General features: G+C 42.7%; 1 protein-coding gene across 4 annotated transcripts in view; it reads left to right on the forward strand.

Annotated features, from left to right (window-relative positions):
* The first annotated feature begins 6394 nt into the window (after positions 1-6394).
* The window catches only part of Sgf29 (SAGA complex associated factor 29), a 33698-nt gene continuing 24899 nt past the window's right edge, over positions 6395-15193 (forward strand). For 2 of the 4 annotated variants that reach the window (NM_001398753.1, NM_001398755.1), the window contains exon 1: positions 6620-6784. The gene's annotated coding sequence lies outside the window, so the exon portion shown is untranslated. Of the gene's footprint in view, positions 6785-15193 lie in introns of all 4 variants that reach the window. The other 2 variants (XM_063286083.1, NM_001398754.1) reach the window with 2 other exon arrangements.

Here is a 15193-nt window from a genome sequence, read left to right on the forward strand (position 1 = left end):
TATTTCGTGCTGTTTTGTTTTTGTTCTGTGACAGGATCCTATCATCCTGGCTGTACTGGGCAGAGAGGCTGACCTCAAACTCACAGAGATCCTTCTGCTGCTGCCTCCCAGGTTCTGGGACTAAAGACATGCACTACCACCCCAGCTAGGTTTGTTTGTTTGTTTTTGAGACTTATGAGGAGGAAAACTCTATAATCACACACCCACTGCTTCTTCTCTTTTCCTTGTCCTCTCTCCTCTAAGCTGGCTTTTAACTCCTGGGTCCAAATGTTCCTCCTGCCTCTTCCTCAGAAGTAGCTGGGACTATAGATGTGAACAATAAGGATTAACTAAAACAATAATAAAAACAAACAAACAACCACTAACATATATAGAAAACCAGGAGTTAAAGGCACAAGGGAACCCACCAGACAGCTGCCTCTCCCCAAATCAGTATTTCAGATAGAAGAGATAGAAGTCCCTCCTTGGCTTTTGGGGTCCCTTTTATTGGGAATGGGTTAGGGTTAATAGAAAACAGCCACTAAATAATTATAAATTAGCAACTAGAGAATTGGCTGTTAGCATTGGACAGAGAATGCAGGCACTCAGGGCTCAAGGCTGCTTGTGGGGTAGATAAGTGTGACGGGAAACAAGATGAGTGGCTGCTAGAAAGGAGGCAATAAAAATAAAAGCAAGAATAATCATGTCAAAGGAAAGCCATCAAGGTACCTGGGAAGACACACTTTCATAAAGCAAAAGGGTGTATCATATATCACAGGTTCAGGAGTTTACCAAGGCAAAGGCGTGGGCATATATCACGGGGTTACAAGTTCAGGGTAGGTTGAAAATTATGGTTTGTGTTTGGTTTTGAGCTGGGGATGGGGGTGGAAGGTGGTGGGGAGGGGATTAGGTGCATATTTTACCTATCAAAGCAGACCTGGCTTCCAGGTTCTCCCAGCATCCCTCAGTCTCTAACCTTGAGCTTTCCCCCAGAGGTTCCTCCTCATATGATCCAAACATTTTGAGGTGGAGAATAACCTATCAGTTTGCAGGACACATCAGGCTTAGGAAACAGAAACTTGTTTTTGAAAGGTATGGAGCCTCGATATAATGTATAACAATGTGGCTCCTGGTTTGTCTCACACTGGCTTTAAAGTCACAGAGATCCTCTGCCCACACCCACCCACCCCCGCCCCACCCCCAGTGAAGGGTTAAAGCTAGCAAGCAACTCTGCTTCTAACCTTGCGTTCCTGTGACTCTGCTACTGCCTCTGTGACTTCCCCAACTGTAGCTAATGGCTCATGGCTTAAAAGCCTGGGGGGGGGGGGACCTGAGAAATTTTTGACCCAGAAGTTGACAAGCTGATAATATCTGCAGGAAGTTCTGAGCCAGTAAACAGGAAGGTCAACACTGACCTAGAGAATTTAGGGGGCAAATCTGCATATGAAATCTTGTACAAAAATTCCTGAAACTCCCCAAGTCCCCTGTGCTTCTGGGCAGTCTCCACTCTCAAGGCAGACCTCTGCCTCCATTGTTCTAATTACAGACAGTATGCCTCTTTGCAGGTAGGTCTCTTCTCTTTTCACATCACCTTCATCAGTCCTGATCAAACACCGAACCCAATAAAACTTTCTTCCTTACATCACCTTTTAAAGGATATTTTGAATCACAGCAACAGGAAAAGAAACAAAAACCACAATTATGAACCCTAAATGTCTCAGGATGAGCAGCTATGTCCATATTTGACATTCAGCAGAGAAAGATGCTTTGACCTTGGCAAATGGGAAATTTGTAGCAGGGCGTGGTGCCCTAGGTTTGTTACCAAGCACCTGGGAGGCAGAGGCAGTGGAATCGCCCATGCAAGGCCCACCAGCCTCAAGTAATAAAACAGGGAAGTGGCAGAGACCCAAAGTCTCTATGAGTTCAAGGCCAGCCTGGTCTACAGATCAAGGTCCAGGCCAATCACAACTGCATAGTGAAATCTTACTTCAAAACAAAACAAAAGACAAACAGCAAACTAAATTGCTGGGGTACATTGTGTGAAGGTGTGCCTCTGAATACTCAATCGTTGGTTTTGTACCTGCAGAGAGCTAAATGCTGGCAGGATCTTGATATTGTTACCTCTGTGGCCCACCATTGGCCTTATGCTTTACAGATATTCACCCTTCCTCATTAGCTACGGGCAATCTAGCATTGAATCTGAGTGTCTGTAACAAAGAGCTAATGTCAGGTCAATAGCTGGCAGGACGTAGAGGGTGAAACTTCTGAGAGACAAAAAGAGGGAGAGGGAGGGATGGAGAAAGGGAGGGAGACAGACAGAGATAGAGGCAGAGACAAAGAGAGGCTCTGAGAGAAGAATTGAGAATTGGGAGGTGCACAAAGGTAAATGGATGGACCAGAGCAGAACAGAGAGCTAGCCAAGTGGCAGGACGCAGTTCCAGGATGAATAGGGTTAAACTACATGGCTGGCTGGAAGACTGCTCTAGCTAGAAGACCTAAGCTTTAAAATATTAAAAAGCTGCTGTGTCATTATTTATACCACTGGCAGTCAAAAGTCCTGTTATACTAGACAGTAAAACATGTGTAATTCTTTGTTTGAGATAGTGTATTCTGCCTTTTTATGTAGTCCAGGATGTCCGGTATAACTAGGTCGGCCTTGAACTCACAGACATCCTCCTGCCTCTGCCTCTTGAGTGCTGGGGAGTGAGCTACCACACCTGGCTCTGGAATTCATAATATAATTTTTCCAAACTTATGGATGTAGAACTGAGACAGGATGGGTGGTGGTGTCATTCACTGTGCCATGATAAGAAATACAGTGGTGGTGCGCACCTTTAATCCCAGCACTTGGGAGGCAGAGGCGGGTGGATCTCTATGAGTTCAAGGACATCCTGGTCTGTAAAGTTCCAGGACAGCCAAGATTGCACAGAGAAACTTGACGGCCCCCTGCCACCTGCAAAAACAACAACAACAACAATGTAAGTCAACAACGTAAACAATATCAGTCAACAACATTCGTAAGACTGATGCTGAAGAGATGGCTCAGCAGTTAAGAGCACTTGTTGCGGGGTTGGGGATTTAGCTAGCAAGCGCAAGGCCCTGGGTTCGGTCCCCAGCTCCCACAAAAAGGAAAAAAGGAAGAGCACTTGTTGCTTTTGCAGAGGACCACAGTTCAGTTCCCAGCACCTACCTGGTGTCCCAGAGCCATCTGTAACTCTAGTTGTAGAGGATTTGATGCCTTCTGTCCTCGAATACTAGGCATACACGTGGAGCGCATACATATATGCAGACAAGCCAGTCATATACGTAAAATAAAGAAAAGTACTTCTTAAAAGAATGGAAGGTAGTTTTCTTACTTGTGTTTTTAATTTTTTTAGGTTCATTTTATGTGTATGAGTATTTTGCCCGCAGGTATGTATACATATGCACTGCAGCAGAAGGCATCTAATTCCCTGGAATTGGCTCTGAGGATGACTGTGAGCCACCACTGGTTGTGGGACTGGAACCCAGGTCCACCATAAGAGGAAGGGCTCATCTTGTAGTTAGGCATTCTCTGAGCCTTGGTTTTTGAGCAGAGTCTCATTATATAGCCATAGGTAACCTAAAACTCACCATGTAGACCAGGCAAGCCTTGATGCTCTGCCTCTGCCCCTGGAGTACTAGGACTGTAACAGGCCCCGACCTTAGCATAACTGACTCCATGATGGAAGTGTCATTCATCTGCTGTAAAACTCAGCAGATAGAAAACATCACCTAGCAAAAATGGAAACAAAAGTCAAATCCATCAAAGTTCATAGTTGTGGGAAGTCTCTTAAGATACTTTGTCAATGTACCTTTCTCTCTGGTTTCTGTAATTCTGCTTCTTGCTGTTGTTGTTAACTGAAGTATGTCAATCCAGACTGTGCTTTTTGTGCTTAAAAGCTCACCCAGAGAAAGGCTAGGGGCTACCCTGGAATACCAAGCAGCCAGGGTAATTGCTGGCCAGCTAATAAAGACTTTCTGTGGCTTATACCCATTTCTAAGTGGTCTTCTCTGATGAATATCCCCAACAGGATTACAGGGTTATAGAAGTGCACCACCAGTGCACCACCATGCCTAGTATTCTAGTTTGATTTTTTTTGAGACAGTGTTTCTCTGTGTGGCCTTAGCTATCCTAGAATTTCTTCTGTAGACTGAACTGGCCTTGAAGTCACAGAGATGTGCCTACCTTTGCCTCCCAGGTGCTGGGACTAAAGGCATGCACTGCCACTGCCTGCCTGTAAGTTTGATTTTTGTTGCTATAAAACATTTTAACTGAAAGCAACTTAGAGAAGAAAAGGTTCATTTGGCCTTTTTTTTTTTTTTTTTTTTTTTTTTTATTAACTTGAGTATTTCTTATATACATTTCGAGTGTTATTCCCTTTCCCGGTTTCCGGGCAAACATCCCCCTCATTTGGCCTTTTGAAGCAACAGCCCATCACTGGAGCAAAGTGGAGCAGGAATTCAGTCAGGATATTTATGTAAACAGGGAGGAGTGCTACTTGCTAGTTTGTTTGCTCACTGGCCCAAGTTTAGCTGCTGTGCTCTCTCTCTCTCTCTCTCTCTCTCTCTCTCTCTCTCTCTCTCCCTCTCTCTTCCTTCCTTCCTTTTCCTGTGTGTGTGTGTGTGTGTGTGTGTGTGTGTGTGTGTGTGTGTGTGTGTGTTTCAAGACATGGTTTCTCTGTGTAATAGCCTTGGCTGTCCTGGACTTGCTTTGTAGACCAGGCTGACCTCAAACTCACAGAAATCTACCTCTTCTTCCTGAGTGCTGGGATCAACGGCATATGCCACCATGCCTGACTTCTTTCTTTCCAGACTAGTCTCACTGGCTAGACTGGAACTCTCTATATAGAACAGGCTAGCCTCAAACTCATAGACATCTACCTGTCTGTCTTTCAAATGCTGTTAATTAGCTTTCCTATGTAGTTCAAGATCACCTTTCAAGAGAATGGTGCTACTGGTAGTGGGCTAGGATTAACATGGTAACATGGTAGTGCACTCCTATAATCCTACAATCCGTTAGACAATTCTCCACAAGCCAGGTCTGTCTGGGGAAATTCCTCAGTGAAGACGGCATTGTCCAGTGGCTCTAGCCAACTTGATTGTTAAAATTAACCAGGGCACCTGACTAGCCCTAATTCAATGAAAGAAAATTATTTTTTCAAACTTTAAAAATGTTGTGTCTGTGTGTGGGTATGTGCCCGTGAGTGCAGGTGCCAAAGGCAGGCAGAAGCATCAGTACCCTTAGGGTTAGAATTACAGACTGTTATGAGCCACCAGTGTGGGCACTGGAAACTGTACTTGGGCTCTTTGTAAAAGTAGTATATGTTTTTAATTGCTCAGCATTTCCCAAGCCATATATATATATATTTAAAATTTTCCTTGTTAGTCTGGGTGCTAAAATAGTTTGTGTTAAAATTTAAGGGGCTGGGGATTTAGCTCAGCGGTAGAGCGCTTACCTAGGAAGCGCAAGGCTCTGGGTTCGGTCCCCAGCTCCGAAAAAAAGAACCAAAAAAAAAAAAATTTAAGGTTTGCTAATAGAAAAATATCTGATAGCTTGTTGTGTGCCAGACACAGTGCTATATACTGGGAATGTCTAAAGATCTTGACCTTATAGCATTTGTAATTCTATCAGAGAATAACAATATGTGATTATAGGCTTTAAAAGACTTTCAAAACTAATTTTTGTTCTATGTATAGGTGTATATGTATCCATGCAGTCCCCTCTGAGGCCAGAAGAGGGCATCAGATGCCTTGGAGCTAGAGTTAGAGGCAGTCTGAGCCAGCTGATGTGAGTACTGGCATTCTAATTCTGGTGATCTTTCATTTATTTATTTTAAGGTATGAGTACACTGTCACTCTCTTCAAAGACACCAGAAGAGGGCATCAGATCCCATTACAGATGGTTGTGACACACCATGTGGTTGCTGGGAATTGAACTCAGGACCTCTGGAAGAGCAGTCAATGTTCTTAACCACTGAGCCATCTCTCCAGCCCGCAGCAAGTATTCTTAACCACCAAACCATATTGACTTTTTAGGTGTTATGTATGATACATTAGGATAGATAGTTGGAGTGGAAGTAGTCCCTAGGGATTGAGACCAGAACCATGCTAAGCAAGTGTCCTACCACTGCATTAACTGCCCAATCCACAAAGTAGGCATCCAAAGAATACCTTTATAGCTAAATGTTTGCATGTCCATATTTTTTATTTGCTGGGAAGATTCTGTAAATTATGAGTTCTAAACCTAAGACTGCTTATTTGGAATTTAAAAGTATTTTTAGATAAATTTTAAATTCACAGCAAACTTTAGCTTAAAGTACAGAATTCTCATATGCTTCCTGGGGGCCCTCCTTCCCTATCCCCAATAATCTGAAGTGGTTTTGTTGTTTTCTTCTGGTGCTAAGGATCCGATCCCATCACTTCCCACATGTTAGGCGAGGCTTCACACATGCTTTTCTGGTCCTTTGATTTATATGAAAGTTTTCGAGGGACATAAAAAACAAACAAGAACTCTGACCTAATAAATTGAGTACATCAAGGCACAAGTATCGAAGAACTACGTTTCCCAGGGTGCAATGCAGCACGTCACAGAGAAGTACCCGGCATGCGCAGAGGAGTCCTCCGCGCTCGACCGCGCTCATAAGAGAAACAGCGTGTGTGGTTCTTGACGTGCCGCGAACCTTCGAACGTAAGTGCGGGACTATCGTGTGAGGAAACGTTCCAGTGATTCGCTCTTCCCGCCATCGCAGTTACCAGCGCGACGTGCTGTTTTTCCCTGGGCTCGGTAGGTGGGACGGGGCCATGGCAAGGTACCTCCACGCAGCGCGGGAACGAAAGGCCAGCGTTCCTGCCCGGCGCCCGGCTCTCTGAGGCGGCTTCTGCGGAAACGCGCACGCGCCCTGGACGGGGAAGGGGGCGGGCTGTGGGAGCCGGCGCCCTGGGGTTTGCGCGTGCGCCCTACATCTCTGGAGAGGTGGGAAGCCGCTGGAGCTGACTAGTCTAGAGGCCGGCACCTGGTGAGGTCCTTGGTCCCAGACATCAGCACAGTTTACTACTTTCTTATTGAGAGGGACACTGTAGCCCAGCCTGGCCGTGAGATCGCAGTCCTCCCTCAATCCCAAGTGCTGAGATTACAGACTCCACAGCCCTAAAGGTGTCCATTTTCACAACAGTAACTTCATCCACTCTGTAGCTCACTCATCTGTCGGCTGACACATGTATCCTAGGACGTCTGCGTCTACTCATTAGCACATTCACCTGCCTCTCTAGGGAGGCCTTGTCTCATGCTGTCTCACAGAAACAGCTCTGTCAAAGCCGCCTTGAGTTCTGGATTCCCAAGTTCAGTGATAATGGCTTGGTAGCATCCTCTTTCATTGCCTCGGTCCTCTCTTAACCTAAAGAACTCTTGCTTCCATTTCTTCATCTTTAATGCTCGTACCTTCAGAATACATAAACCCTAATCTTGCCTTTTTTCTGTTCACTCCCTGGGCATTGTCTATTTCACACTTTAAATAAATAAAATTTATTTTGGTGCACTCAACTTTCTTTTTTTTTTTTTTTTTTTTTTTTACATATTTTTAATAATTTTATATAGGTTCACTGGTGCTGTCTTCAGACACACCAGAAGAGGGCATCAGATCCCATTGCAGATGGTTGTGAGCCACTCTGTGGTTGCTGGGAATTGAACTCAGGACCTCTGGAAGAGCAGTCAGTGCTCTTAACCACTGAGCCATCTCTCCAGCCCTTGTTTTTTTTTTTTTTTTTTTTTTTAGAGACAAAGTTTCTCTGTCTAGCCCTGGTTGTCCTGGAACTCACTCTGTAGACCAAGCTGGCCTTGAAGTCAGAGATCCAGCTGCCTCCGCCTCCCAAGTACTGGTATTAGTGTGCAACCACTGCCAGCTTCCCCGGGTGATTTAGATGTCAAGTTAAAACTAGCCGTCATGTGCTTCAGTGCTTTTTCATCCCGAGAGTAAATACATGGGATGTGTGCATTGCATGCTGAAGGGGGTGCACTGGGAGCAATGCACTGGGAGGTGTTTATCCTAAGACAGGACACGGTGCTCTTACACAGCTTAGATTATCAGCCTACTACACACCAAGTCCACATGGCATAGCCTGCCACTCCATATGTAGCATGTTACTACAGCAAATACTATAAAGGTGGTTTCCACAAAATGAAAAGTATTTGAGTATCTATACAGAAACAGTTCAGTAAAATACTAGGTGAGGGCCAGTGAAGAGGCTCAGAGGGTAAAGGAAGTTGTCACTAAGCATGACAACCTAAGCATGACCCATGTGGTAAGAAGAAAACCAGTAAACACTGTGGCATATGTACACCCATACTCAATAAATAAATGTTTAATAAGAAATAATGGGGTGATGAAAGTGTTTTGGGTTTATAATCTCATACATCTTTTTGAGCATTATAATCTCATGGGACTACATCATGTTCAATCTTTTTTTTTTTTCTGATGTATTCTTTGGCATGTGGCTCTATTTGTTTAATATGTGTCCATTCTGCATTGTCCTTTCACTACTGCATATCCCTTATGTCTTAGGTAATTAGTAAATGCTGCTGAATGGAATTATGAAAGGGCATAATTTCTCTTTTCTGCATGGGGGAAGTAGGTAGTCTCTCACGGAAGATGTTAGTACTTAACATGGAGACAGAGGAGACCTTGAGTAGCTCAGCTTCAAACCCGTTTCAGTGTTCTAAGTTGAAAGACTGCTTGAAGGGTGTTCAGGACTCAGCTCCATTCAGCAACCTGATTTGACAGCAGTATGTGCCAAGGCCCGGCAGAACAGAAAGATATCTAGAGTAGCAGCCTGTATGCTCCATGCTTGTCATCTGGTAGGAGAGCTGTCAGTGAAGCAGTTCATCATTTACATGAGTGACAGGTGCAAGAACAGAAGTTTACTGTGAAGACTGAGGCTGGAGAAATGTGAGTTCAGTGTCAGCCTGAACTGCACAGTGAGACCCTGCCCCTAAAGCAATAAAAGAAGCTTGGTATGGTGGCACGCACCTTTTAATCCCAGCACGGGGGAAGCAGAGGCAGATGAATCTCTGGGAGTTCCAGGTGTAAATTCCAGGGCAGTTTGAGTTGCATACTAAGACTGTGTCTCAAAACAACAATAAAAACATAACAAAACAAGAATAAAGTTTAAATGCAGTGCTTAGGCACTTTCCTGAAGTTGTGATTGGCCATAGACGAGGGCAAATGGAGGAGCCTGTGGCTGTTTGGGAGCTGTGTTGTCCTCCCCCAGCTTCATATGTAAATATCATGTTCTTGGGTTGCAATGTTGATAAGCTCAACTTGTTGAATTTTTTTTTTAATTTTTAAATTTTTATTTTTTGAGACAGGTTTCTCTCTATGTATAGCCCTGCCTGTCCTGGAACTTGTTCTGTAAACTAGGCTGTAGACTGTGATTTAAATCTTGAAAGTTGAATAAGTTAAAGTGACCTAGAAGGGAAGAAGAGAAGGATCAGGGGCACTTGAGGCAGACAGAACAGGGAAGAGTGTGTGCTTGTTTGGGGTGAAGAAGGTGTAGACTCTGGTTATCCTGGGTAGTGTGTATGATTAGTCAGAGAGATCAGGTGAATCCTTGGTTTTACTCCCAACTTTCTGAAGCTAGAAGTAGGGACATAGATACCCCTATCGCTACAGATTTCTAAATGTGTGTGGAGATTCTTTTTTTTTTTTTGTTCTTTTTTTCGGAGCTGGGGACCGAACCCAGGGCCTTGCACTTCCTAGGCAAGCGCTCTACCACTGAGCTAAATCCCCAACCCCGTGTGTGGAGATTCTTACAAAGTTTTTTTTTTTGTTTGTTTGTTTTTTTTTAAGATTTATTTATTTATTTTATGTATGTGAGTACACTGTAGCTGTCTTCACACACACCAGAAGAGGGCATCAGATCTCATTACAGATGGTTGTGAGCTACCATATGGTTGCTGGGAATTGAACTCAGGACCTCTGGAAGAGCAGTCAGTGCTCTTAACCACTGAGCCATCTCTCCAGCCCACAAGTTGGATTGGGTTGAACAATACTGTTGGTATCTCTCAAATTGTAGTTCCAGCCTATCAGGTGGAAGGTAGTTGGGTGAACATTGACCATTGTGAGTTGGATATAGATGCCCCTAAGGGTTGCTTGAGTATTCAGGCTTAGGCTGTAGTCACACAGAACTGAGTTAGAACCCCATCTTGGCCACTTACTGCTTGTGAACCTTGATAATCTGTTTTTCCAGACTCAGTTTCCAGCAAGTGCTAAATGATCAGTTCTTTTCAGGGTTATTAGGAAAATGACCTTCATACAAGCAGTTGATACATGGTAGTGCTTAGAAAAGAATGGCTGTTTTATATACATATATATTATATATCTTATGTATGTACTTTTCTGTATATACATCTGTATATCAGAAGACAGCATTAGGCAGTTGTGAGCTGCCATGTGGGTGCTGGGAAGTAAACTCAGAACTTTTACAACAGTAGTGAGTGCCTTAACCACTGACTCATCTTTCCAGCTCCCCACTCCCACCCCACCCATTAGGTTTTCTAGAGAACCAGAACCAGTAGGATCAAGATACATGAAAGAGTGTGTTAGCATGGGTCAGGTTACAGGATTATGGAGCTGAGAAGTCCTGTGGTCTGCCATCTACTAGCTGGAGGCCTAGAAAAGCCAAAGTCAGTCCAATTTAGACCTGTAAGTCTGACACCTGAAATTTGCCTGATAACTACTTCTGGAAATATCCTCACATGCACTCCTAAAAATGATATTTTTCTAACTGTAGTACAGTAGTCTTAACACGTAAAATTAGCCACTAGGTAGGTAGGTGTGTGTGTGTGTGTGTGTGTGTGTGTGTGTGTGTGTGTGTGTATACTTTTTTTTTTTTTTTTTTTTTTTTGGTTCTAGGACTCAAACCACAGGTTGGGTAAGCTACTATTGCTACAGTGACTCAGCTTCTGTGTAACCATAGTGTCAGTAGCAGTTTGCAGGAGACAAAATGTTTCTTCTATGATTTCCTTTCCTATGGGAAATGCTGAATTGCAAAAAAACCTTGAATTCAAAGGAAGGATATAGGCTGGAATCTGCAGCCTTGTAACCAAATCCCAATTTTACTGGTGTTTTTGAGTTACTTGGTCGTAACTTTTCACTTACAGCAGCAGAGAACAGTGCTTTCCTAGGGTCCGATTCTGAGCTCACCTGACTGCTCTGAACCTTCTTTCTGGTAGCTCTTATGGCCTTTTCCTCTCCCTTTTTTTCCCACTTTGCAGGTAGCCTCTTTTCCTACTAGTTCCTAAGGTTTTAGCAACAACTGTAGGCTAATTGTTCTTCCATTCATAAATGATAGTTCTTATATTTATCCCTGTCCTCTCTACTCTTAGCTCCTGATTCACTCCATCCTATGATTTTAGATAATACAAAATATTGTTTTTGAACTAGTCTTCCTTGTCAGCCATTGAACTATATTCTCCTGACTGACCTGGAACTTGCTTTGTAAACCAGGCTGGCCTCAAATACACAAGAGGCCTGCCTGCCTTCTCCAGAGTGCTGGAATTAAAACCACATGCCACCATGCCTAGCACAGCTAGATTTTTTTCTCTCCCAAGATTTATTTATGTGTATGAGTATTTTACTTTATATATATTATATATGTAATATATTTATGTGTATGAGTATTCATACACATAAATATATATATGGGTGTGTGTGTATGTGTGTATACATATACATGTGTATGTGTGTGTGTGTGTGTATATATATATATATATATATACATATATATATATATATATATAACATGTGTGTTTTGTTCAGAGGCCAGAAGAGGATGTCTTAATCTCTTGGAACGGAGGTAGAGTTGTGAGCAGTCCTGTGGATGCTGGACCTGAACCCAGCTCCTCTGCAAGAGTAGCTTTGGTGGTTTGGATAGGGCTTCCATAGACTATAGACTATATGTTTGAATGCTTGGCCATAGGGAGTGGCACTGTTAGGGGGTGTGGTCTTGCTAGAGAAAGTGTGTCACTGTGGAGACTGACAGTGAATTATATCTATGCTCAGCCTGTGTTTATTGAGATACAATCCCTTTCTGCTGCCTGCAGATGAAGAGTAGGACTCTTAGCTCCTCTATCACCATGTCTACTTACATGCTGCCATGCTTCCCACCATGGTGATAAAGGACTGAATCCCTGAAACTGTAAGCCAGTTCCAGTTAAGTGTTTTTCCTTTATAAGAGTTGCTATGGTCTTGGTGTCTCTTCACAGCAATTAAACCCTAACTAATACAGCAGCAAATGCTCTTAACTGCTGAACCATCTCTCCAGCCCCATAACTAAACATTTCACACTTTTTGAAATTTGACTTTTGGGGATAGATTCAGACAAGGTCTTGCTCTTTAATAGCCCCTGATGGCCCTGGAGTCAAGTTACTACTGTCCCTGCCTCCTGTGTGTGGGATTATATGCAAACCATCATGACTTTTTATACTTTTTGCAACTGGGTCCTACTTTAGCTCTAGGCCAGGCTGACCTTGAACTCACAGAGATCTTCTGGAGTGCTGGGATTAGAGGTGTATACCACTATACCTGCCTCTTTTTTTCTGGCATGTATTCTTCATTATGTGAAAACTGAATGATCCAGCGATGCTAAAAGTAATGTGATGGGGCTGGGAAGGTGACTCAGCAGTTAAGAACACTTGTTCTTGCCAAGGACCGGGGGTTCTGTTCCCAGCATTCACATGGTAGCTAACAACTGTCTTTAATTCCAATCCTAGGGAATCTGACTTCTCTTCTGATCTCTGATCTCTGAAGGCTCTTTCATGCATGTGGTGCGAATGCTCGTGCTCTCTCTCTCTCTCTCTCACACACACACACAAACACACACACACACATACACACACAATTTAATAAATATTAAAAATAGTGTCGTGCATTTTAGTTCACACCTTCAATCCTAGCACTCAGGAGGCAGGCAGATCTCTGAATTAGAGGCCAGCCTGATGTACAGAGTGAGTTCCAGGATAACTAGGATAACTAGAAGAACCCTGTTTCCCAAAACAAACAAAAAAATCCTGTTGTAAAAACATTTTACCTTGCTGAAGTCATGTCTCCAAGACTCAGTTTGGAGGAAAAAAGAGATTATACTTCTTAAATATTTAAGACATGTACTTCCAAGAGCACAGTTCAGTAATAAAAAGAGAAATAACTGGACTCAGAAATGGAAAAGGGGCAGTTTGCCAAAATAAAGTAATATAAACGATAACTAATCACATGAGTAGATTCCATTATCATTAGCCACTAGGGACATGCAAATCAAAGCAAGCAGGGCAAGAGGAGTAGTGCAGTGGTGGAGTACTTGGCTCGTATGTGCAAGGCCCATGTCATTACCTGAGTCCTTACACTGTACAAACAAAACAGAACAATGGCACAATACATATCAGACTAGGAGGACAGTAGCGAATGTCAGCATAGATGCAGACATTCTAGAATCTCATTGCTATTAGTAAAATGGCACACCCACTGTGAAAACAGTCAGGCTGTTCTGAAGACTAGACACAAATGAGCCAATTCCACTCCTGTAAATAGACTTGGAAAATAAAAATATACATCAATGTAAAAGCTTGTGTAAACTGCATCATGTGGTGCACAACATAATACTGGCTCCTCTAGGGCTGAGCTAGGTGGATTACTTTAACCTGAAAGTTTAAGGGGCCCAGAAAGGTATAAAGATCTTATTTTAGAAAACAGATATTACATAGTTGTAATTCCAGCACTTGGGAGGCTAAGACAGAACTGAGTTTAAGTCCATTCTGGGTTCATAGTGTGGCAGGTGTTTGGGGGATCCCTTGGGTCTTGTCTTCTTGAAGGAAAGAACTCAATGTAGTGACCTTACTTGAACAAATTAGCACATTTCCTGGTACCTGGTATGCAGCTATTGATCTTGCAAATGCCTTTTTCTCGGTACATGGCCATAAGGACCACCAGAAGCAATTTTGCTTTCAGTTGGCAAGCCAGTAATATACCTTTACACTTTTACCTCAGGGATGTATTAACTCTTCAGCCCTGGGTTGTTATGGTGTCAAAAATCAGGAGCTAACACCAAGATGTTGCAAGGAAAAATTTTATTTTTATGACCAGGCCAAACTTGCAGTTCTCCTTGGTAGGAGAATGAATAGGCACAGACCAGAAACAGAAAGTCCTTTTTATGGCAAATGAGCAAATAATTAAAAATTGGAATTTTGCAGTTATTTTTATGATCATGAGAAAGTTACCTGTTAGGGATTTATGGACAGACAATTAACATACCAGGAAACATTATGGTCACTCAATTCTCAGAACAATGGAAACAATTTATAATGTGTAATTCACAAGGGTATTGAGAAAGAACAGCAACCAAAGAAAGTTGACCCCTAGCTAAGGATATGATCAAAGTCTAACATTGTTTTAACTAAAAAGAAAAATGGAGTCAGCTGTCACTTAACAGTGTCATAACTTAGAAGGGAATCTTGATTTTCTATCTCTCCATAAAATATTACATTGGTTCACAATATTGATGACATTATGCTGCTTGGACCAAGTAGGCAGGAAGGAGCTTTGAACTTGTGATTCTGAGGAGCCCAGTGGTGTGCAGATGCAGATATATTCCTTCCGAGGCGTAGGATAAGTTGGCAGTCTTTGCTACTCTGTGAGTTCTTCTTTTCCCATCCTTTATCTTCCCCAACCCCAGGAAAATTCCTGAATCTAATTTCTTTCCTTTTCTTTCTTCTTTGACTACTTTTGACCACGGCTACTAACAAACTGCAAACAACCTCAATAAAGGACCAACAGCAACCTGACCCCTCTCCCCCCTTGGCCTTGAATTTATGTACCCACAATTGCTGGCAAAACCATGCTTCTGCAAAAGTACAAGGTAAATCATAGTGGGCTGCTCCAGTCAGTTCGAAAAAGTACCCATATCCCATGCCTGGGATTAAAATAAAAACATATTTTTATAGTATTTCTGTATTTTAAAAAAAATCAGAATTTTCACATTTCCTCCCTTCTGTTTTAAGCCATTAATTGTGGGAAATGAAACAGAGACATTTTTCAATTAAATATTCAGGTCAGTGACCAAGGTTTTCTGCTGCTCTCTAATGTTTTATCAATTTTGATGGTATCTACAGCTTTTCATTTCCTGTGGAGATAGAAGTAAATTTGTGTCC

The sequence above is a fragment of the Rattus norvegicus genome, chromosome 1, assembly GCF_036323735.1.
Source record: "Rattus norvegicus strain BN/NHsdMcwi chromosome 1, GRCr8, whole genome shotgun sequence".
Classification (NCBI taxonomy): Eukaryota; Metazoa; Chordata; class Mammalia; order Rodentia; family Muridae; genus Rattus; species Rattus norvegicus.